General features: G+C 36.1%; 1 non-coding gene across 1 annotated transcript; it reads left to right on the top strand.

Moving 5' to 3' along the window:
- Window positions 1-695: 695 nt before the first annotated feature.
- Window positions 696-828, top strand: LOC125999861 (small nucleolar RNA SNORA51). The gene has a single exon (XR_007492323.1). It is a non-coding gene; the product is annotated as a small nucleolar RNA SNORA51 (small nucleolar RNA).
- The last annotated feature ends 23,023 nt before the right edge of the window (window positions 829-23,851 follow it).

The following is a 23,851-nucleotide window of genomic DNA, read 5'->3' as shown; positions in this document are numbered from 1 at the left end:
GTTTCCATATCATGTCTATAATTACTGAGAAATGTAATGAGCACTGGTATGTGAAAATGATATTACATTAATATTTTTGTTTGGAGAATAGATAACCCTTGTGTGTTTGGTGGGGAGGAGGGAGACTTGGGACATTGGTGACGGGAATGTTGCACTGGTGATGGGTGTTGTTCTTTTCATGACTGAAACCCAAACACAAATATGTATGTAACCAAGGTGTTTAAAAAAAAAGAAGAGATGAAGTCATGAAATTTTCCTATACATGGATATACATGGAATCTATTTTGCTGAGTGAAATAAGTAAGAGGGAGAGATAAACACAGAATGGTCTCACTCATCTATGGGTTTTGAGAGAAATGAAAACCATTTGTGTAATGATTCTCAGAGACAAAAAAGAGGAGGACTGGAGGGTCCAGCTTCTGACATGAAGCTCACTATAGGGATCGTTTAGTGCAGTCACAGAAAGAATTACACTGAGAACTATCATAACAAAATGTGACTGAATGAGGGAGTAGAAAGCCTGTCTACAATACAGGCCAGTGTGGGATGGGGAGGAAGGACACTTGGGATATTGTTCATGGGAATGTTGCACTGGTGCAAGATTATATATATATATATATATATATATATATATATATATATATATATATATATATATATATATATTAAAATCAAAAAAAGGAAAGAAAAGATAAGGCATGCCAATTCTTACCACAGTCTGTGTTCTTTACACTGAGTGTATAGAAAGAGGAGGTACAGTAAATGCACCCCATATACACCTCAACCCAGGACAGTTGCCTGGTCAGTATTGTAAATTGGGGGACAAAAATAAAAATAAAAAATAAAAATTCATCAATTTATTTAAAGGTACTCAAGATTAGCTGCAGAGGTACCCACTCACAGGTGAACACAGAGTCCCCTGCTCTGTGGCCAAATATTTCTTCTAGACAATGAGCCACAGCACAACACATAAAAAACACCACCACACTGCAAAGAAGGACACAATGGGGAGACAAAGCAGATATCAGCATCCTTAGTGAATGAAGGTGATAACTTGGTTGACTCAACTAGAACCCACTACCTCTATACTATAGCCTCTCTGACAACAACTTCAGAGAGAAAATGTGTGGGATGTGCAAAGAACTCAAAGAACCCATAGAACAAATAGACTTAAGACTCAAGAGGATATAAAATGTTTTTTCTTGTAAAGTTCTGTCAGTGCCCTGTATATTTTGGATATTAGCTCCTTATCTGATGGGTGTTGGATGAATAGTTTCTCCCACATGGTGGGTGGCTCTTGTATCCTGGGCACTATTTCTTTTGAGGTACAGAAGCTTCTCAGCTTAATGTATTCCTATCTGTTGATCTCTGCTTCCACTTTTTTGGAAAGTGCAGTTTCCTCCTTGAAGATGCCTTTAGTCTCAATGTCATGGAGTGTTTTACTGACGTGTTATTCTATATACCTTATGGTATCAGGTCTGATATCAAGGTCTTTAATCCATTTGGATTTTACCTTTGTACATGATGTTAACTAGGGGTCTATGTTCGTTTTTTTGCAAGTGGCTAACCACTTCTGCCAGCACCACTTGTTGAAGAGGTTTTCCCTGCGCCACTTAGGATTTCTTGCTCCTTTGTCAAAAATTAGGTGATTGTATGTCTGGGGAACGTTGTCTGAGAACTCAGGTATATTCCACTGATCTAAGGGTCTGTCTTTATTCCAATACCATGTTGTTTTGATAACTATTGCTTTGTAGTACAGTTTAAAGTTGGGGAAAGTAATGCCTCCCATTTTCTTTTTCCCTAGGACTGCTTTAGCTATTCAAGGGTGTTTATTGTTCCAGAAGAACTTCATAAGTGTTTGATCCACTTCTTTGAAGAATGTCATTGGTATTTTTAAAGGGATCACATTAAATCTGTATAATGCTTTGGGGAGTATTGCCATTTTAATGATGTTAATCCTGCCAATCCGTGAGCAGGGTATGTGTTTCCATTTCCGTGTGTCCTCTCTTATTTTATGGAGCAGGGCTTTATAGTTTTCTTTGTATAAAGTTCTCCATATATTGTTCATAGTATCTTCTAACAATATATCGTATTTCTGAGGTTATCTGTTTTATTTTATTCCCTTTCACATCTGATTCTATTTATTTTTTCTCTTGAGTCTAGCTAAGAATTTGTTAATATTGTTTATTTTTTGAAATCTCAGCTCAAGTTTCCACTGAGCCTGTTTATATTTGTATATTATTGATTTCTGCTCTAATTTAGTAGGGTGGATAAAAGTTAGGTAACACCTGGAAATTCTCAGAAATCTATCCTCCACCAGGATCTTTCCTGGTGGTGGTTGGGACACCACTGCTGTACTATGTTCTCCTTTGTAATTCTTTATTTTTACCTTGAAATTATTTTTTTCAGTTGTTCAAGCTGTGATGTCGGGTTACTTGAATGTTTCCTGATGTAAGTATGTATTTCTATGAAATTCCCTGTAGTATGGAATTGTGGTTTAAAAGAGATGTAATTTCTATTTTCAGTACATTATGCACACTGGAGTTATTCCCAGTATGTTCTTTGCTGGAGATTTTGCACTAGAAAGACTTTGTATTTGGTTTGGGGAATGTACTGTGCCCTTTACATGTCTATTAAAAACGAAGTTCTTCAATTTTTCTTTTAAGAGTTTGTTTCGTTATATTCCAGGTAGACTAATTAATTGAACTATACAGTGATGCGAGTAGGGTATTGAAGTCTCACAGTGATAATTGCTGAACAAAACACACATGAGTTTTTGCTTCCCAATGCTACTTTATGGAGTTTATATCGTTCTATTTCTTTTTATTTTGATTATAGTGTGTTTTGTTTAGGTTCATTTTACTTGGCATATTTGGATCCTGGATCAATTCACGCCTCCCTTCTCGACTGGTAGAATTTTTGGCCATTTTTAAAATTTCACTAGCCATTCTTCTTATTTGTATCTTTCTTCGCTTTTCTTTTTTTTTTCTAGGGGATGGGGACAACATATCAAATGATGCCCTAGATGAAATGTAGAAATTTTTGATCATTAGTAACATATTGCTGCTATTGTATTAAAGTCTACTTTGCCTGGGCTCTGACTTGATTTCCATAGTTGCTAGTGTTTGGCATCTGGTGCACTGACAAAATATTGTCTACTTTTGCAGTTCCTAGAGAATGATGAACAGCTTATTACTTACTCTTCTGTCTTTATAGCATACACCGAATTGTTGTTAGTTTAAAATCCCTAACACATGTCCTATTATACATAGCTTTGAGGTTTTCATCCACTCATAAATTTATTTTAATATGAACATGTAGATATGTAAGTGTACATATGTAAATATGCAATGACCTATTATCTCCCTTATAATTTTGCTTTGTTATCATTTGTCCTTAAAGATACAATATCTATATTTCTCTCCATCTTGCACTCTTGTTTAGTCTCACTTAACAAAAATGAATCAAATATTAGTCTCTAAGATTAAGGTTTAGTGTATACATTAAGATTAAAGTTTCTGTATAGTACTAAATGCTATTTCTCTGAGCTCCTATGGATAGTCTATGCAACCCAAATACACTGCATATTACAGTGCATATTTTAAATAAACTTTTTACTACATAAAATATTATGCTTGGGGCAGGAGTGGTGGCACAAGGGGTAAGGCATTTGCCTTGCATGGGCTATCCTAGGACAGACCATGGTTTGATCCCCTGGAGTCTCATATGTTCCCCCAAGCCAGGAGCTATTTCTGGGCACCTAGCCAAGAGTAACCCCTGAGCATCACCGAGTGTGGCCCCCCTCAAAAAAGAAACAAAAAAATAATAAGCTCTACAACTATAATCAGAAAGATAACATTAATATCTATTGTCTGGAAATTCCTTTGCATGATAGGCATATACTGATAAGAGCCCCAATAATCCCCACTCCTATTATAATGCATTCACCTTAAAGGCAGATGTAATGATCGGTTTTTTGCAATGAGTATAAAACACCAGAAGTTATGAGATTTTGCTTGATATTTATTTCTCTATCTCAAACTCAATATGTGTGACTATGTGAGTCTTTCAAGAGTTGACATGTTTTGAAAACACTCAGGTCCATATGATGAAGAAACTAAAACCTATTAGCAACCACATAAATTAAAAGCTATATTCTTAATTTAGCCAACAATTGTTATTAAAGTAGAAGTGAAACCTCCAGTCCAAAGCAAGATTCCAAATGAGCATTAGGCATTACTGCTTTAGTCAGTTTAATAGCTTTGCATAATCTCATTAAAGACTGAGAAATATCAAGCTAACCTATGACAAGTATTCTTGAACCACAGAAGCTTAGAGTAAATATATATTTTTTATTTTTACAAATTACAATTTGGGAAGTATGTGCAAGCAAAACAGGTTATTTATTTATTTTCCTATTTTCGACAAACACAAGCCTTGGTTATATAAGGTAGAATCTGAAGGTTTCATTTATATTTTTTTCAACAGCTTTATTGAGATACAATTTCCACACAATTTTATATACCATTTAAAGCACACAATTGTTAAGTTTTCAGGATATTGAATTACTCATTCAACATCATACTAAAATTTAGAATATTTTAACCCTCCTGATAAAAATATACCATAGAGGTTTCAACAACGTAATGACATCACTCCTAAACCAATAATTTTCTTTTTATAACCTTCTTGAATATGCTCTTCATATGTAAAATGCATATATAAGTCTTATTTTGTTATTGGACTATTTTACTTAATATGTTTTCACGGTTTATTGGTGATATATACTATATAATTTTAATTTTAATATAATTTTATCATTGGATAATTTTCAATTGTATGGAAAGAAAACGCTTTATACATTTCTCCACTGATGAGCATATAAAACTTTTCTTTTTTAATATTGTGAAAGATACTACCATAAATGTTCTTGTGCAAGTTTTCATGTGAGTGAATAGTACATGCACATGAATTGTGCATACATGTAGGTGTGGAATTGGGGATCAAATAATAGGTCTGTTTAGTTATTTAAAGTATAAAAATGTTTCCAGTTAATTCACAATTGTACATTTTCACCACAGTGTATGATTATTCCATTATCCTCATATATTTGCCAGCACATACAGATCTCATTTTGTGCTAGCCATATTCGTTTCTGTGAAGGCATATTTTGGATTTGATTTATATTTCCATGATGATTAAACAGCTTTTCTTATACACTATTTGTATATCTTCTTTGGAAAATTGCACAATTGAATTCTTTAGTCCAAACTTACTGGAGCATGCATCCTTAAACTATTGAGTTATACGACTTCTATGTAGTTTACATGGAAGTTACATGCTAGATGCATAATATGAAGTATTTTAATTCATTAAGAAACTTGTCTCAAGAATTTCTTTTGGAACAATTTTTTGAGTTTTTATGAAATCCAATTCTCTTATTTTATTGTTCAGACTTATTTTGGCATACTTAAAATACATCAATATATATCAGAGCTAAATGTGTTTTTATATATTCTTCTAAGAGTTTGGTAGCTTTAACTTGGATATGAAGGTCATATCTATAAAAGATATAATATCAAAGTACAAAGTTAGTGTTTTGCATGTGGTTATCCAGGTGCCTCAAAACCAATTCTGTAAAAAACTTTTCTAATTGTATAGTCTTGGTGTTCTTGTTAAAATCAGACGCATAAATAAACGGATTTATTTCTCAATGTCAGTTCTACTATATTGATTATTATACCTATACTAATGGTAATTCTACAGTGTTAAGAATATAATTTAGGGGCCAATGAGGTGGCGCTAGAGGTAAGGTGTCTGCCTTGCAAGCACTAGCCAAGGAAGGACTGCGGGACCGCAATTCGATGCCCCGGCATCTCATATTGTTCCCCCCAAGCCAGGGGCAATTTCTGAGCACTTAGCCAGGAGTAACCTCGGAGCATCCAACTGGGGTGGCCAAAAAAAAAAAAACAAAGAAAAAAAAGAATAAAATTTAAAAATGTAAGTGCTTCTTTGCCATTCTACAAAATTGTGTTGGCTATTCTTGGGAAGCCATCTAAATTTTGTGTTTCTATTGCTTAATTTTTCAAAGCTGTTTGGATTTTGAATTAAATTAATAGATAAAAATTTTGCATGTTTTATCATTTTTACAAGATGTAGTATCTGAGTAAATGAATATGAAATCATTTACATTTTTTAAACATTGCCAAATTTATGGTAGTGTTAAAATATAATTTGTGCTCCTATGCTATTTATTACTCGATTTGTTTTCACTTCTTCATATTATTTTCTATGAAAATTTTCATAATTTTATTAATTTTATCTTTAGTTTTTACTGCAATGTTAATTTATCATGTATCTCAATACCTAGTTGAGCTTATTAACTAGTATGTCTTTAAAATAAATTCATTAAATTTTCCTCCATATGAGACTTTTGTCACCTGTAGAGACAGTTTTACTTCTACAATATGTATAGTTTTTATTTAACTTTTCTTTCTTTTTCTAAAGCCTCCAATACATATAAATATAAATGGCAACAGTAAACATTCAGCAACAGTGAATCCTGTTCCTGATCTTTGAGGGTATTCATCTTTGACATCAGATATTAATTTTTGTTGAGTTTTAACTAATACCCTCTGGCCATTGTGAAAATATATACATTTATTATATGTGTAATTCTACCATGAAATAGGTCAGATTTTTGTCAAATATTTTATTCAATATCTGAGATAATCATATAACTTTATTAATATTGTGTGTTATATTGACTTCTCGATATTAAAGCTATATTTCTTTCCTATGACAAATTCCATTTGGTCATGGCATATGATTTGATTAAATTTATATGTGGCTGAACTTAGCTTACTAGTATTTGATGATCACTAAAATCAATTTTTATAAAATATTATGATCTATTGTTCTCTTGTATTTTTGACATTGGTAATAATTGCATAGTAAAATAAGTTTTACAGTTCTAACTTCATCTACTTTTTCATAAACATTTGAAAAATTTTGACAATTTTAATATTTGATGAATTAATCAGTGAAGCCTAGTAGGCTGAGGATTTTATGTTATAATTTTTAACTTTATTTAACACGGTGGGTTACAACTTTGTTCACAATATAGTTGTTTCAGACATTCAGTGTTCCATCACCATGCTACTACAAGTATGACCTTTTCGCCACCAATGTCCCCAGTTCCACACCCAGGCTCCAAGCCTGCTCTCTTAGAAGACCAAAAAAAAATTTTTAGATTACTTTTTACAACAAAATAGTAATTGCAATTTAAAAGAAAAACAATTCAATGTAAGAAAATTGGTGAAAGTTGTTGTATCTCACAATGGAATAAAGTCATTGTCTGAAGATTTATTGAGACATTTGTTGCTAATTGAGTCTTCTGGGCCATTATTTTTACTTGCTGAGCTTAGTGGGCTACGTGTGGAATTTAGAGATGTTTTGTGGCTGTCTATGTTGTGTCCCATACAAGAGCTGTTGAACTGGAACAGTTCTCTGCCTGACTTCCAAGATGGCTGCAACGTTTTTAGCCTGAAGATGGATGTGTCTGTCAGTTTCATTGACTTGGAATTTCTTTTGAGATTTTGTGTGAAACAGTGAAACAGTAACATTTATTCAGAGGAAGTTCTGGGATGTAGATGTGGCTTCTGGGGTGTCAAACAGTGTGGGAGAGGGCCGAGGCTGCCCACCTCACTCCAAGCAGGCCCCAGAATTTTCTAGCTAAACACTGGTACAAACACTGGTGTATCTGTGAGTTTCAAGGGTTGGCTTTTCTTCTGAGAATATCATTTTACTTTTAGTTTTAGTTTACAGCCTATATCTGACTGTGCTCAGGGATTTCTCCTAGATACATGCTCAGGAATCACTCTTGGCATTGCTTTGGAGACTATATCAAATACAGTGCTAGGGATCAAACATCAATCAGTCACTTTCAAGGCAAGCACATTACATGTGTTCTCTCCAGTCCAATTATAATTTTGAAATAAAATTTCACTGCTCTATTATGTTGGTTTACAGTAAACTCAGAGTGTCACACATTCACTTCTTTATATTACTCATAACATATACAACCAAAATCCTTATGCCATTCACACTACCAAATATAATCCTTTGATCACATCATTACATATTAATCCATCTACCATATTTTAATATTCTGAACAAGCTCTAAGTGTTATTACATTGTATTTGTTATTTCATTTGCTTTGGTTGTTTATATTACACATTTGAGAGTATATGACAATTGTCTTACTTTGACTTACTTCACATAGAAAAAAATGCCACAAATTTCTTCCAGGCTGTCACAAAAACCATAAATACATAATTTTATGTTTTTAACTAGCAATCCATTGCGACAGGATCTGAGTGATCTCTGACCTTGTTACCTTCTTGGCTGCGTCAAGACTAAGGTAGTCTAAGCCTGCCTCAATAGGCCCAACCACGGTCTATCACCAGGTTTAGGGAAATGCAGGATGTAGACCCCTCCATGGAGTGCAACAAGGCCCTGTCCTGTCTTTACACTTGGCCATATCTCCCCCATTTTACTTAAAAAGCAAAGTTGGACAAAGTACTGTAGCATGCAGCATGGAGAGAACGGGGCTCATATATATGAATGGTGAACTAGTATACCATCACATGGGTCATTCTCCCTGAAGCTGACTTTAAGTCATTAAATGATTAAGCCTCCTTAATAATGCAGCGTGCTTTTCCAATAATTTTTGCAAATTCCCAATAACTCAAATTCCTATAAAGGATAAGGATGTGGTGAATGGTTATGGGGTTATTTATCTCAGGATAGGATGTTACAAGAAGTCTGGTCAGTTCCTGGTTCAGTCTTGTTCAGTTAGGGTCAGTTCATTCCTATACCTCAATGTCTGTGAGCCAGCTCCTATCCCTATATGGGGATAGCCACAATCAGTTGGAGGTCATGATCCTACATCAATACAGAGGAGATGGACGTCTTTCTGGACTTTACTATCTTTGGAGCCAACCCAGGGTTGGGCCTCTGGAGGTGGACTTAGGTTGCCTTGGGCTTAACCTAGCCAAGGTAATGAGCCCAAACCTCCCCCAAATCCTGCCACAATCCATATATATCTGTACACATATATGTATATGTATATATATATATATATATTTCACAACTTACTCATTTATACCTAGATGGATATTTAATTTACTTTTGTATCTCAGATATTGTGCATAATGTTATAAGGGAGTATATATATATATATATATATATATATATATAATCAAATTAATCTTTAGTATTGATAGTTATGGATCATGTTTTTTTCTTTAATTTTAGTGTTTACATAAATTTTTATATCTTTTTCCATAGATAATTTACATTCCCATCAACAGTGTATGAGGATAATTCCTTTAACAGGACTTCTTATTTCCTATCACTTTTATAAAAATAATAATAACAGACTGTGAAAAATTGTGAGTGCTGCCTGTGTGTGCCTGTCTCCTGTCCTCTTGCATGAACCTCTTGGGAGTGGGCCAAAAAGAGGCTCCAGAAAACTCGCTCTCCCAGAGGCCCATTCTAGGTTGGGAATGCCAAGGAACAGCTCCATAACATGAAAACTGGCTATAAGCAGTACTTTGCAGAAGCCAGGTCCCCTATTTGTGATGTCAGGCTGGGAAAATCTACAAAACTACGCCTGCCCAGTGGGGCCCGACTGTGAAAAATTGTGAGTGCTGCCTGTGTGTGCCTGTCTCCTGTCCTCTTGCATGAACCTCTTGGGAGTGGGCCAAGAAGAGGCTCCAGAAAACTCGCTCTCCCAGAGGCTCATTCTAGGGTGGGAATGCCAAGGAACAGCTTCATAACATGAAAACTGGCTATAAGCAGTACTTTGCAGAAGCCAGGTCCCCTATTTGTGATGTCAGGCTGGGAAAATCTACAAAACTACGCCTGCCCAGTGGGGCCCGACTGTGAAAAATTGTTAGTACTGCCTGTGTGTGTCTGTCTCCTGTCCTCTCGCATGAACCTCTTGGGAGTGGGCCGAAAAGGGGCTCCAGAAGAGCAAGGCCACTCTGCTTTGCTATGCAGCTGAGTGCTCTTTCTAAGGAAAGAACACCAATGGAACAAGAAGAAAACATCACACTAAGAAATGTGCAGGATCACTGAAGCCCAGAATGTCTCTCCGGACTGTCTTCTCTGCTGCATGCTCGGGCCTAAGATCTGATCCTGTGTGAGGCTTCATCCACGGAGGACTCCCCTCCCTTGAAAGCAAGTCAACCCACCCAGAAAGGGCGGAGCCAGAGTAGTGGGCTGCGTACATCATTTAGCCAATGAATACCACCACAACACGTAGAAAATCCCACAATACAAGTCTGACAATGGGGAAACAATGCAGGCCAGCATCAAGCATAGAGAATGAAGCTTCCAGAGCTAAAGAATATATGTGATCAAATCCTGCATGCTCGAAGAGTACCAACCAAAAGACACCCCAGAAAAAATACCCCAAGACGCATCCTAGTCACAGTGACGAATCCCACAGATAGAGACAGAATTCTGAAAGCAGCAAGACCAAAAAGGGAAATTACATTCAAGGGAGCATCCTTGAGAATTAAAGCAAACCTGTCACCAGAAACACTCAAGGTCAGAAAGCAGTGGTGGGATATTGTGACAAGACTGAATGAAATGAATGCTTCACTTAGAATACTGTAACCAGCAAAACTCACTTTCCGGTTTGATGGAAGAATAGATGGTTTCACAGACAAAAAACAGCTCAGAAACTTTACAGACTCAAAACCAGTCTTAAGAGAAAAACTGAAAGACCTAATTTAAGACAAGACTAACCGTAAGACACACCAAATTTCGATATAAAGATGGCATTAAATCCCAGGACAATTCTTTCTCTCAATATCAATGGAATAAATGCACCAGTTAAGAGACACAGAGTGGCTAAATGAATCAAAAAACTCAATCCAACCTTCTGCTGCCTACAAGAAACGCACCTGAATAGTCAGAACAAACAGAGACTCAAAATAAAAGGCTGGAGAAAAATTATCCAAGCAAATAACACCCATAAAAAGCTGGAGTGGCCATACTAATATCAAATAATGCAAACTTTATATTCAGGAAGGTTGTAAGAGACAAAGATGGACATTTTATATTAATCAAGGGGTATGTAGAGCAGGAAGAAATAACTTTCCTAAACATATATGCACCGAATGAGGGTCCAGCAAAATATTTAATACGATTGTTGACAAATCTGAAAAATATTATAAATAACAACACAATAATTGTGGGGGACCTCAACATGGCTTTGTCAACCACACTAAAACCCAACAAGAAAATACTAGACCTGAGAAGAGAAATGGAAGAAAGAGGCCTAGTGCGTATATATAGGACACTCCATCCCCACAAACCTGGATACACATTCATCTCTAATGTACATGGGACATTCTCCAGGATAGACTACACACTGGCACATAAAACATACCTCCATAATATCAAGAGGATAGAAATTTTGCAGGCTAACTTCACTGACCACAAGGCTCTGAAATCATTTGTTAATTCCAAAGGGACACAAAAGAAAAACTTTAACACCTGGGAGTTAAACAGCCACATATTAAATAACCAGTGGGTCCGAGAAGAAACCAAGGAGGAAATCAAAAGGTTCCTGGAAACAAATGATAATAAAGACACAAAATATAAAAACTTATGGGACACAGCAAAAGCAGTACTGAGAGGAAAATTTATAGCTTTGCAAGCACACATCATGAAGGAAGAAGGGCTTACCTGAGTAGCTTAATGACGCAGCTCATAAAACTAGAAAGTGCTCAACAAAAGGACCCAAAAATAGACAGAAGGAAATAATAAAGCTGCGAGCAGAAATCAACGAAGTGGAAACTCAAAAAACAATCTGAAAGATCAATGAAAGCAGAATTTGGTTCTTTGAAAAAATAAACAAGATTGATAGACCACTGGCAAACCTAACAAAGAAAGAGAGAGAAACTTGATTACTCGTATTAGGAATGAAAAAGGAGAGATCACTACTGATATGACAGATTCAAAGGGTAATCAGAAACTACTTTGAGAAACTCTACGCCACTAAAAATGAGAACCTGGAAGAAATGGATAAATTCTTGGACACTTATAATCTTCCACGATTGAAGGAAGTGGATGTAGCATATCTAAACACCATCAGTATTGATGAGATTACAACGGTAATCAAATGTCTGCCCGAAAACAAAAGCCCAGGCCGAGATGGATTCACTAATGAATTCTTTCAAAATTTCCAAGAGAAACTACTACCAATCCTGGCAAGATTCTTTCATGAAATTGGACAAACGGAAATACTTCCAAATAGCTTTTATGAAGCCAACATCACCTTGATACCTAAACCAGACAGAGATGCTACGAAAAAAGAAAATTACAGACCAATATCGCTGATGAATGCAGATGCAAAGATCCTCAACAAAATCCTGGCAAATAGGTATCAATGCCTCATTAAGATGATAATCCACTATGATCAAGTAGGTTTCATCCCAGGAATGCAAGGATGGTTTAACATCCATAAATCTATCAACATAATACACAAAATGAAGAACAAGAAAAATAAAAACCACATGATCTTATCAATACACGCAGAGAAAGCTTTTGATAAGGTCCAACATCTATTCTTGATCAAAACTCTCAGAAAGATTGGTATGGAGGGAACCTTTTTCAATATATTTAAGGCCATCTAACACACGTCAGTGGCAAATATTATCCTCAATGGAGAAAAACTAAAAGCCTTCCCTCTAAATTCTGGCACAAGACAAGGCTGTCCTCTCTCACCACTTCTATTCAACATAGCACTGGAAATACTCGCTATAGCGATTAGGCAAGAAAAAGATATCAAGAAAATACAGATAGCAAAGAAAGAAGTCAAGATCTTGACATGATACTCTACTTAGAAAACACTACAGACTCTATCAAAAAGGTTCTAGAAACAATAGACTCATATAGCAAGGTGGCAGGCTACAAAATTAACACACAAAAATCAATGACCCATCTATACACCAGTAGTAATAAGGATGAAATGGACATTAAGAAAAAAACCCCACTCACAATAGTGCCACACAAACTCAAATATCTCGGAATCAACCTGACTAAAAATGTGAAGGACCTATACAAAGAAAACTATAAAAGTCTGCTCTAAGAAATAAGAGAGGACGCGCAGAAATGGAAACACATACCCTGCTCATGGATTGGCAGGATTAACATGATCAAAATGGCAATACTCCTCAAGGCATTATACAGATTTAATGCAATCCATCTAAAGATACCCATGACATTCTTCAAAGAATTGGATCAGGCAGTTTTGAAATTCGTTTGGAACAATAAACACCCTAAAATATCTAAAAACAATCATTGGGAAAAAGAATATCGGAGGAATTCCTCCCCAACTTTAAACTGTACTAGAAAGCAATCGTTATCAAAACAGCATGGTATTGGAATAAAGACAGGATCTCAGATCAGTGGAATTGGCTTGAATATTCAGAAAATGTTCCCCAGACATACAATCACCTAATTTTTAATAAAGGAGCAAGAAATCCTAAACTAAGCAAAGAAAGCCTCTTCAACACTTTGTGTTGGCACAACTGGCTAACCACTTGCAAAAAAATTGAACTTAGACCCCCAGCTAACAACATGTACGAAGGTAAAATCTAAATGGATTAAAGACCTCGATATCAGACCCAAACCACAAGATATATAGTACAACACATAGGCAAAATCCTCCAGGACATTGAGTCTACAGGCATATTCAAGGAGAAAACTGCACTCTCCAAGCAAGTGAAAGCAGAGATTAACAGATGGGAATATATGAAGCTGAGAAGCTTCTGCACCTCAAAGGAAATAGTGCCCAGGATACAAGAGCCACCCACTGAGTGGGAGGAACTATTCACCCAATACTCATCAGATAAGGGCTAATCTCCAAAATATACAAGGCACTGACAGAACTTTACAAGAAAAAAAACATCTAATGCCATCAAAAAATGGGGAGAAGAAATGAACAGACACTTTGGCAAAGAAGAAATACAAATGGCCAAAAGACCCATGAAAAAATGCTCCTCATCACTAATCATCAGGGAGATGCAAATCAAAACAACTATGAAGTACCACCTCACACCGCAGAGAATAGCACACATCACAAAGAATGAGAATAAACAGTGCTGGTGGGGATGTGGAAAGAAAGGAACTCTTATCCACTGCTGGTGGGAATGCCGTCTAGTTCAACCTTTATGGAAAGCGATATGGACATTCCTCCAAAAACTGGAAATAAAGCTCCCATACGATCCAGGTATACCACTCCTAGGAATATACCCTAGGAACACAAAAATACAATACATAAACCCCTTCCTTACACCTATATTCATTGCAGCACTATTTACCATAGCAAGACTCTGGAAACAACCAAGATGCCCTTCAACAGACGAATGGCTAAAGAAACTGTGGTACATATACACAATGGAATATTATGCAGCTGTCAGGAGAGCTGAAGTCATGAAATTTTCCTATACATGGATGTACATGGATTATATTATGCTGAGTGAAATAAGTCAGAGAGAGAGAAAAACACAGAATGGTCTCACTCATCTATGGGTTTTAAGAAAAATTAAAGACATTCTTGCAATAATAATTTTCAGACACAAAAGAGAAAAGAGCTGGAAGTTACAGCTCACCTCAAGAAGCTCACCACAAAGAGTGATGAGTTTAGTTTGAGAAATAACTACATTTTGAACTGTCCTAATAATGAGAATGTATGAGGGAAATGGAAAGCCTTTCTAGAGTACAGGTGGGGATCGGGTGGGGAGGAGGGAGATTTGGGACATTGGTGATGGGAACATTGAACTGGTGGTGGGTGGTGTTCTTCACATGACTGAAACCCAAACACAATCATGTATGTAATCAAAGTGTTTAAATAAAATATAAAAAAGTACGAAAAGAATAAAAAACAAACAAAAATAATAATTACAGATATGAAGTGTTATTTGAATGTAGTTTTCATAAAATTAAATGGATTTTAGCATTTCTCATTTTTTATTGTTCTGCATGTTTTTTTCAAAGAAGTGTCTACTCTGAAGTTCTGAATTTTTCTGTTTTTTATATAGGGTTGTTGTTTTCTGTGAGTATTTTTGTAAACGTATATTTTTAGAAGAATTTTTTTGGGGGGGACCACACCTGGCAGTTCTCAGGGGTTACTCCTGGCTATCTGCTAAGAAATAGCTCCTGGAAAGCATGGGGTACTACAAGGAACGCCGGGATTCAAACCAACCAAATTAGGTCCCAGATCGGCTCCTTGCAAGGTAAATGCCTCTGTACTGTATCTCCAGCCCGAAGAATTTAACGTTTACAACAAAATTGATAAAAGTGCACAATAATTTATCAAACATTGTTTATACACAGCTTCCTCCAATATCAAAATAACTAACAAAACAATACCTTTTTAACAGAGGATAAATCTATTTTACATGCCATTATTAATCATATTATAACCGCCTCCATAGTACAACGTAGGGTACAGTCTTTGCATTGTGTATGAGTGTATGCAAATATTTGTATGCAAATATGTATGGACATGTACAACATTATAATATTATACATTGTATTTTATGTAACTAAAAGTTGTTTTGCTTTGTCTATTCTTCTCTCCCCACCTCCACCATCCCTGATAACCACTGATAATTGTCTCCACTGATATTGTCTTAGTGACAATACCATGGAGTTGAAAATACAGTATTTAGAGCTTTAACATTTTCTTTTTAACTTAGCAATATTTATTTAAGATCCCTCCCTCCACTTTTATACATCACTAGCTCCTTTCTTTATAGAGCTTGTTGATACTTCACTGTCCAAATCAGGAGTCCCCAAACTATGGCCAACAGGCCACATATGGCCTGCTAAGGACATTTATCTTGCCAGCCATGTGTTTTTGCACTCTCCTTGTCCTGCTTAGTAGCCAACTGTCCGGGGCCCACAATATGCATGTATGGGATGTGTGTGCAGCACTCTTCTTTCTGTCTTTCAACTCCTCTTCTCAGTTTTGGGCAGGGTACTCAAACTATGTCCCACCAAAAGCAGACCCATAGTTCCTATTGAAATACTGGTGAGTTTGGTGATTTAACTTTACTGTTTTTCATTTTAAATATTGTATTTGTTCCCATTCATTTATGTTTTTGGTTTTATTTTTCATTTTTTGTGAATAAGATATGTGTAGTTTTCATAGTAATTTGTTCATAATTCTTTTTAAACTGTAGTCCTTCGCTCTATAGATCTGATCAACAGTAAACTAGCCCTGTGTTTAAAAGTTTGAGGTTCCCTGCTCTAAATGTACTACTATCTGTTTTTATCTACTTATGTTTTAAAGTATAATTTGGTAGTTTTCAAGGGTTATTCAGTAGAAGTAAAACTGCTCTAGAGATCTGAGTACAGATTCTTGTGTAGACTTATTATGGTCCTCTATCAAGTGGTACAATCCCTGAATTGTCAATTAAGAAAATAATTCTTTTTCAAGTAACCTTCAGTCTTACAAGTGACTTTACTGTTTCCAATTACCACCAGCAGAGTGTAAAAGTTAGTTCTATGCTACATTCTTGGCAACACTTTATACTTTTATAGTTCCAATTTTGACAATTCAAGAAGGTATGAAGTAGTATCATTGTTATTTTAATCTTTATTTATTAAAATAAGTGAAGAAACATCGTTTCTCATGCTATTTGCTATCTTTACTTTCTTTGGTCTTGTATCTGTTAAGATTTTGGACTAAATTTTTAAATGAATTTGTTTTCTTGGTTATTGTGATGATATTAGTTTAAACCACTTAATAGATTTCATTTATATAGCTTCTAATGTTGACAGCTGTCTATATCACACCATAATATGCAACCAATGCACAGAAAGCATTAGCATCTATTATCAATCAGCCCCTCTTCCTACTCCTTCTACTTCCCTTCTGTTCAGCATAATTATATTAGAGAGACTGAGATTTTATTTTCTTCTGTTTTGTTTTTCCATGTGCTTTATAAGTTCATAGCAAATGAGTAAAAAATATCTAATTTATTGGTCAACTACTGTTGAAAGAAAACTATAATAGAAGACATAACATAGAGACTAACAAATACAGTCTCCATGTCTGCATTCAGCCAGCTCCAGAGAGTCACTCTATTTTCAAAAAATTTTTCATGCCAAGCTGTGAAAAATAATGGTTACACCAGTCACAGAGCTGAAAATGGAAATCTAGCAAAAGAGGGTAAACCAAGTTCCCGCCCTGCTAAAGCCATACCAACTGTACCTACCACCCATGATCACCACTTCATCAATGGCCCAGCTTCATTCAACCACAAAGCTGTGCAGAAATCCCAAACCAACTCAAATTCCAAGTATTCTGGTATTTGGGCTGACATCTCTAGGACATTTTGTTTTGTTTTGTTTTGATTTGTTTATTTGGGGAGGGGCAAAAGGGCACACCCAGCAGCACTCAGGAGTTACTCCTGGCTCTTTGCTCATAAATAACTCCTGGCTCTGGTGACCATATGGGATGCTAGGGATCAAATCTGTGTCTGTCCTGAGTAAGCCACATGCAAGGCAAAAGCCCTACTGCTGTGCTACCACTCTGGCTCCCATATTTAGGATGTTTTTGGAGTAAGTGTAGGCATCTTCCACTGCCACCACTGCCATCCAGAAGCTCTGGTTCCTGAAATTATTTTCCATAAAAACTGCAATATCAGCCACAGAGCTTGGAATTCCTGGATTAGCCACATACATGGGTACACTGTAACTCAATTTTTGGTACTATCATTTCAATAGGAACACATCAATTTAGATGTCAACATATATTCATAGCCACCTAACATTCATAAACAAGTAACAGGAAATTAACTAGCAACAAATCGCTTGGCAAAACTACTGACAATTATTTAATTACCTCACTGAGAGATACATTAATTAGCACATGTTTTTATTGTGATACTTTAAAAATAATTTAATTAGCACTTACTTATAAAAAAATATAATATAAAATATATTATTCTGTGCCTAACAAGGGGGTAGGCTTAGGAATGGGTGGGAAGCTGGGACAATTGTGGAGGAAATTTTATATTGGTGGTGGTATTGGTCTTTGAACAAATGTATTATGAAAAACTATATAATGCATGGTCTTAAGTAAAGTAATTATAACATTCCAAAGTACAGATTAGTTAGTAACATTTGACAAAATTTACACTATAAATATTTCAAAGGTTCTAGATAGGCAATAAAGCAACTAATTTACTTCTATCTCCAAATGGGAGTTCCCAAAGAGAGAGCAGATAGACAGACAGACCTGGAGAAAGAAAGAAAGAGAAATATGTATTCATATTCTGTATTCCTTTTGTTTTAAAAATAGCCAATGGAAGGGACAGAGCGGTGGCACAAGCAGTAGGGCATTTGCCTGGCACACGCTTACCTAAGACAGACCCCTGGCGTCCCTTATGGTCCCCCAAGCCAGGAGCAATTTCTGAGTGCATAGCCAATAGTAACCCTTGAGCATCACTGGGTGTGGCCCCAAAACAAAACAAAAGTAGCCAATGGAAAGCAAGAAAGAGGCAGGGCTCAAACTTCTGAAGCAAATAAACTTCTATACCATACACAGTACAGAAAATAACACAGATGAAGGATATAGAGAGCCCAGTGCAGGAGAAAATACTTCAAATCAACTGGCACATTAAAAGCCTTCCTGCACTGTAGATTTCCACACTTTGGAAAAAGATGCAAAACAAAAACCAAACCAAGCCAAAAACTATGCCCCAAACCATCCTGGGGTGTGTGTGAGATCAATGGGAGTGAAACAGTGATGCCCCAGTCATGTTGCTCCAACAGGAAAAGGAAGGTTCAGACTATATAGGATAATTTCTATATTGCTGCAATAGCAAAAATCCATCAGAACAACCACTAACCAAAATAAGTATAAGAAAGAAATATAGTGTTTAAGACAAATAAATTTCTAGCCAGCTGAGGAAAAATATGCATCTAAGTATAGACTATGCATCACTTAGGAAGCTATGAATGCAGGGGAAAAAACTAAAAGGAAATCAATAACCATGTGAATCCTATTAGTAAGAGTGACAATGAACACAATTGTAATAGCCAAAAAGAATTCTTGAATAGTAATTAGAATATTAACAAGTTTTAACAATATGGTATTTTAAAAGTTGTACGAAACATATGAAAAACATATTTGGAGCATGGCACCCTGGTGAAGGAAAGTTTATAAGAAAATACATATTCTGGTATAGCTCTTTAAAATGTTACATAAATTAAGGTTTATTTATTCATTTTTGTTTGGGGGCCACACCTAATTGTGCTCAGGGCTTAACTGGCTCTGAGTTCAGGGACCACTCCTGGCTGGGTTCAGGGGACCATATGTGGTGTTGGGGATTGAAACTACATCAGCCCAGCCACCTGCAAGTTAAGTTTCCCTACTCTCTGAACTATCTGACCAGCTCCAGATTAAGGTTTATATAGGCAAAAAATTATAACTATTACTATAAGAAGGTAAGTAAATATTCTAATCTCAACATATCTATCCGAATTTATATTTATACTGATTTTCAGAATAAAACTATAATTTAATATTACAAATTAAATATATTTTTAAATTTCTTAGATAGCAAATAAAATGATAGTTTTTAGAAAGTTATAGTTTTTTAAAGTCAGCGGAGTTTTCATATATTCATCTATTCTTCCTATCCAGATTATTTACAAACCAACACCTTTAATGTGCAAATTGTTTAGTGACACTTGCCAGACAGTTAATTATTGGATTTTATGCAGATTGTGTAGACATTTTTAATTCTAAAAGCTTAAAATGCTGTCATCCTGTCAACAGCCACTTTTACAATATGTCCTTTTACAAAAGAATTCAGAAGTTATAGATCTGTTTCAGTTTAATGTATGAGCAACAGGTTTTCACAGCTAACAAACAAATGAATCAGAACACATACTGTAAATGCCTAGCCTCATCTCGATAATACTATGAGATTTTAATAGATCTTATTTAAAATTCACGTAAACTGTGAGAATGATAAAGGAGTAAAATATTTTTATAAGAGTGAAAGAGAGGGGCTGGAGCAGTGGCACAGTGCTAGGGTGTTTGTCTTGCCTTGCATGCGCTGACACAGGACAAACCGTGGTTCAATTCCCCGGAGACCCATATGGTCCCCAAAGCCAGGAGCGATTTCTGAGTGCATAGTCAGGAGTAACCCCTGAGCGTCACCGGTGTGTCCCAAACAAACAAACAAACAAAAAAGAGTGAAAGAGTATCAGAGTGGTAGCAAAGTAGGTAGGGTGTTTGCCTTGCAGGTGGCTGACTTGGGACAGAGCTTGGTTCGATTCCCAGCATCCGTATGCCAGGAGCGAATTCTGAAGGCAAAGTCAGAAGTAACCCCTGAGCACCGCAGGGTGTGGCCCCAAAACAAAACAAACAAAAAGAGTGAAAGAGAAATAAAGTTTTCATGAAACCTAAACATGGATCTAAAGCAGGAATGGGGGCGTGGGGGGGGCATTGTTGGTGGGAATGTTGCCCTGGTGACCGGGAGGGTGTTCTTTTTTATAACTAAAACCCAACTACAAACATGTTTGTAATCGTGGTACTTAAAGATATAAAAAATAAAACAGGGGTCCTCAAACTTGGACCCCATGCGGCCCACTGAGGACATTTATCTGGCAAGCTGCATGTTTTTGCCTCGGCTGCCAGTCCTGCTTAGCAAGTAACTCATCCTGGGCCCACAATGCATATGAGTGGGATGTGCACGCACTCTCTGACTCCCCTCCTCTCTGTCCCTAGACTCTTCCTCTCAATCTTGGCCAGGGATCCTCAAACAACATCCTTCCAAAATCAGGCCCAGAGTTCCCATTGAATTACTGGTAAGTTCATTGATTTAACATGATTTGTTCTTCATTTTAAATATTGTATTTGATCCCATTTTGTTTTCTTCAAAATAAAATGTATGCAGTGTGCATAGAAATTTGTTCATAGTATTTTTTGTTGTTGTTGCTTTGGGACCACACCTAGCAGCGCTTCAGGGATACTTACTGCTGGGCTATGTGCTCAGATATAGCTCTTGGCAGGTTCAGGGGATCATTTGGGATGCCGGGATGGAACCCGGGACTGTCTCGGGTTGGCTGTGTGCAAAACAAATGCCCTACTGCTGTGCTATCTCTCTGGCCGTGTTCATAGTATTTTTAAAACTATAGTCCAACCCTCAAACAATCTTAGGGACAGTGAACTGGCCCTCTGTTTAAAAAGTTTGAGGACCACTGATCTAAAATGTGAGAAACCCAATTGGTCTAGAATAATACCCACAATTCATGATAACAACTTTTAAAATGTTCTTAGAATTTAGGTAACAAACGTATTACAATAAGTGTTTAATTTTATAGTACATAGTGCACATCACTACCACTAAAAGACCATGTGACCCTTACCTTTATGCCTTATCTGCATTAAATTGCCCTCTTCCCACCCACCACTCCATTATTTTCTGATTGACAGTTATGTTTTGGGTGCATACAATTACTTCCTTTAGTATCTTACATATGTTCCAAGCCCTTCACCTATTATCCTATATTACTTGGGATCAACCTAATAATTTTCCTTACTGTTTGCTTCTTAATTGGTGCTCTCATATCTGTGATCCAGTGTCCAAGGTTTTTTACACAATAATATTGTCAATATTATTGAGTTCTTCTCTATATGCCACAGAAGAATGAGATTATCCTGTTTTTATCATGCCCTTTAGCTTTTTCAACTCAATATATTATCCGCCAATTTCAACCAAGATGTTGCAAACTGCCTGGCTTTATTTGTTCTTCTGGCTGTATAGTACTTAGTATTTCATTGGATTTATATAACACAATTTATTTGTCCATTTATATGTTGTATATTTGGATTGCTTCCATATCGTGGCTATTATACTAAAAGCTGAAAATAAGCATAGGTCTTTTCTTTTTCTTTTCTTTTTTTTTTCTTTTTTGATTTGTTGCCACACCTGGATGTGTTCAGTGTTTTTTCTTGGTTGAGTACTCAGGGATGATTCCTGATTATGCTCAGGGGAACAAAAGGGATGCCTAGGATTGAACTAAAGTTGAGCACATGCAAAGAAAATGCTGTACCCACTGTACTATCTCGCCAGCTCTGCAAAGAATATGAGCATGAATATATCCTTTGGAATTATTTTTTCTGATTGTGACATAGACATCTAGAATTTAGATAAATGGTTCAAATAGGAAATACATTGTATTTAAGTCAATCTTTATAAAGTTCTCTGTAGAGGCTGTTTCTATTAGATGACTTTCCCACCAAAAGTGAATGATAGTTTCTTAAAAATATTTTAGTCACCATGATTAATATAGAATAATATTTTAAAATAATTTTTATTTTAACCAAAATGAATTACAAATCTTTTACAGTAATATTTTAGGTACATAGTGACATTGAATCATGGACATTCCCACCACCAGTGTTGACTTCCCTCCACTCCTGACCCCAGTATGCATCCCATATCCCCCTCCTTTGCCCCCTGGGCTGCTAAAATAAGTGGTCCCTTCTATGCCTAGCTTGTTGTAGATTTGGTATCAATTCTGTTGTCATTGGCTTTGGTTTGGTGTTTAAGTCTGATCATTATTTTATTTCTACTCAATGTTCATACGCCTGTTTGGTCTTGGTACCATACATACCACACTACTGAGAAATGTCTGTTTCCCTCCACCCTTGTCTCAGTCCTTCAAGATCTTCCCCACTTTTCCATCTCTTTCTTTCTTTCTTTATTCTTTCTTTCTTTCTTTCTTATCTTCTTTCTTTCTTTCTTTCTTTCTTTTTTCTTTCTTTACTCTTTCTTTTCTTTCTTTCTTTCTTTCTTTCTTTCTTTCTTTCTTTCTTTCTTTCTTTCTTTCTTATCTTTTCTTTCTTTCTTTCTTTTTTTTCTTTCTTTCTTTCTTTTCTTCTTTCTTTCTTTCTTTCTTTCTTTCTTTCTTTCTTTCTTCTTCCTTCCTTCCCTTTCCTTCCTTCAACCCTTCCTTCCTTCCTTCCTTCCTTCTTTCTTCTTTCTTTCTTCCTCCTCCTTCCTTCCTTCCTTCCTTCCTTCCTTCCTTCCTTCCTTCCTTCCTTTCCTTCCTTCCTCCTTCCTTCCTTCCTTCCTTCCTTCCGTCCTCCCTTCCTTCTTTCTTTCTTTCCTTCTTTTTTGTTTTCTTTCTTTCTTTATTCTTTTTTCTTTCTTTCTTAATTTCTTCCCTCCCTCATTTCCTTCCTTCCTTTTGTCTTTCTTTCTTTCTTATTTCTTTGTTTCCTTTCTTTCTTACTTCTTTATTCCTTCCCTCCTTTCCTTTCTTCCTCCCTCCCCTCCTTCTTTTCTTCCTTCCTTCCTTTCTTTTGTTTTTCTTCTTTCTTTCTTTACTCTTTCTTTACTTTCTTCTTTCCTTTTCTTTCTTTACTTCTCTTTATTTCTTTTCTTTCCATAGTTCATTTGTTCCTTCCTTCCTTCCTTCCTTCCTTCCTTCCTTCCTTCCTTCCTTCCTTCCTTCCTTCCTTCCTTCCTTCCTTCCTTCCTTCCTTCCTTCCTTCCTTCCTTCTTCCTTACTTTTTGATGAGTCTAATCTTACTGTTATGTGCAGTGATACCTCACTGTTGTTTTGATTTGCATTTCACTGATTATAAGTGATTCAGAGTACATTTTTCTTTTTATTTAAATACCATGGTTATAAAGTAGGTCATAATTGGGTTTTATTTTTACAATGAACATCACCCTTCATCAGTGCAAAAATCCCTCCACCAATGTGGCCCATTTCACCCACCCCCACCCCCAG

The sequence above is a fragment of the Suncus etruscus genome, chromosome X (assembly GCF_024139225.1).
Source record: "Suncus etruscus isolate mSunEtr1 chromosome X, mSunEtr1.pri.cur, whole genome shotgun sequence".
NCBI lineage: Eukaryota > Metazoa > Chordata > Mammalia > Eulipotyphla > Soricidae > Suncus > Suncus etruscus.
This window is presented reverse-complemented; position numbering and strand designations above follow the sequence as displayed.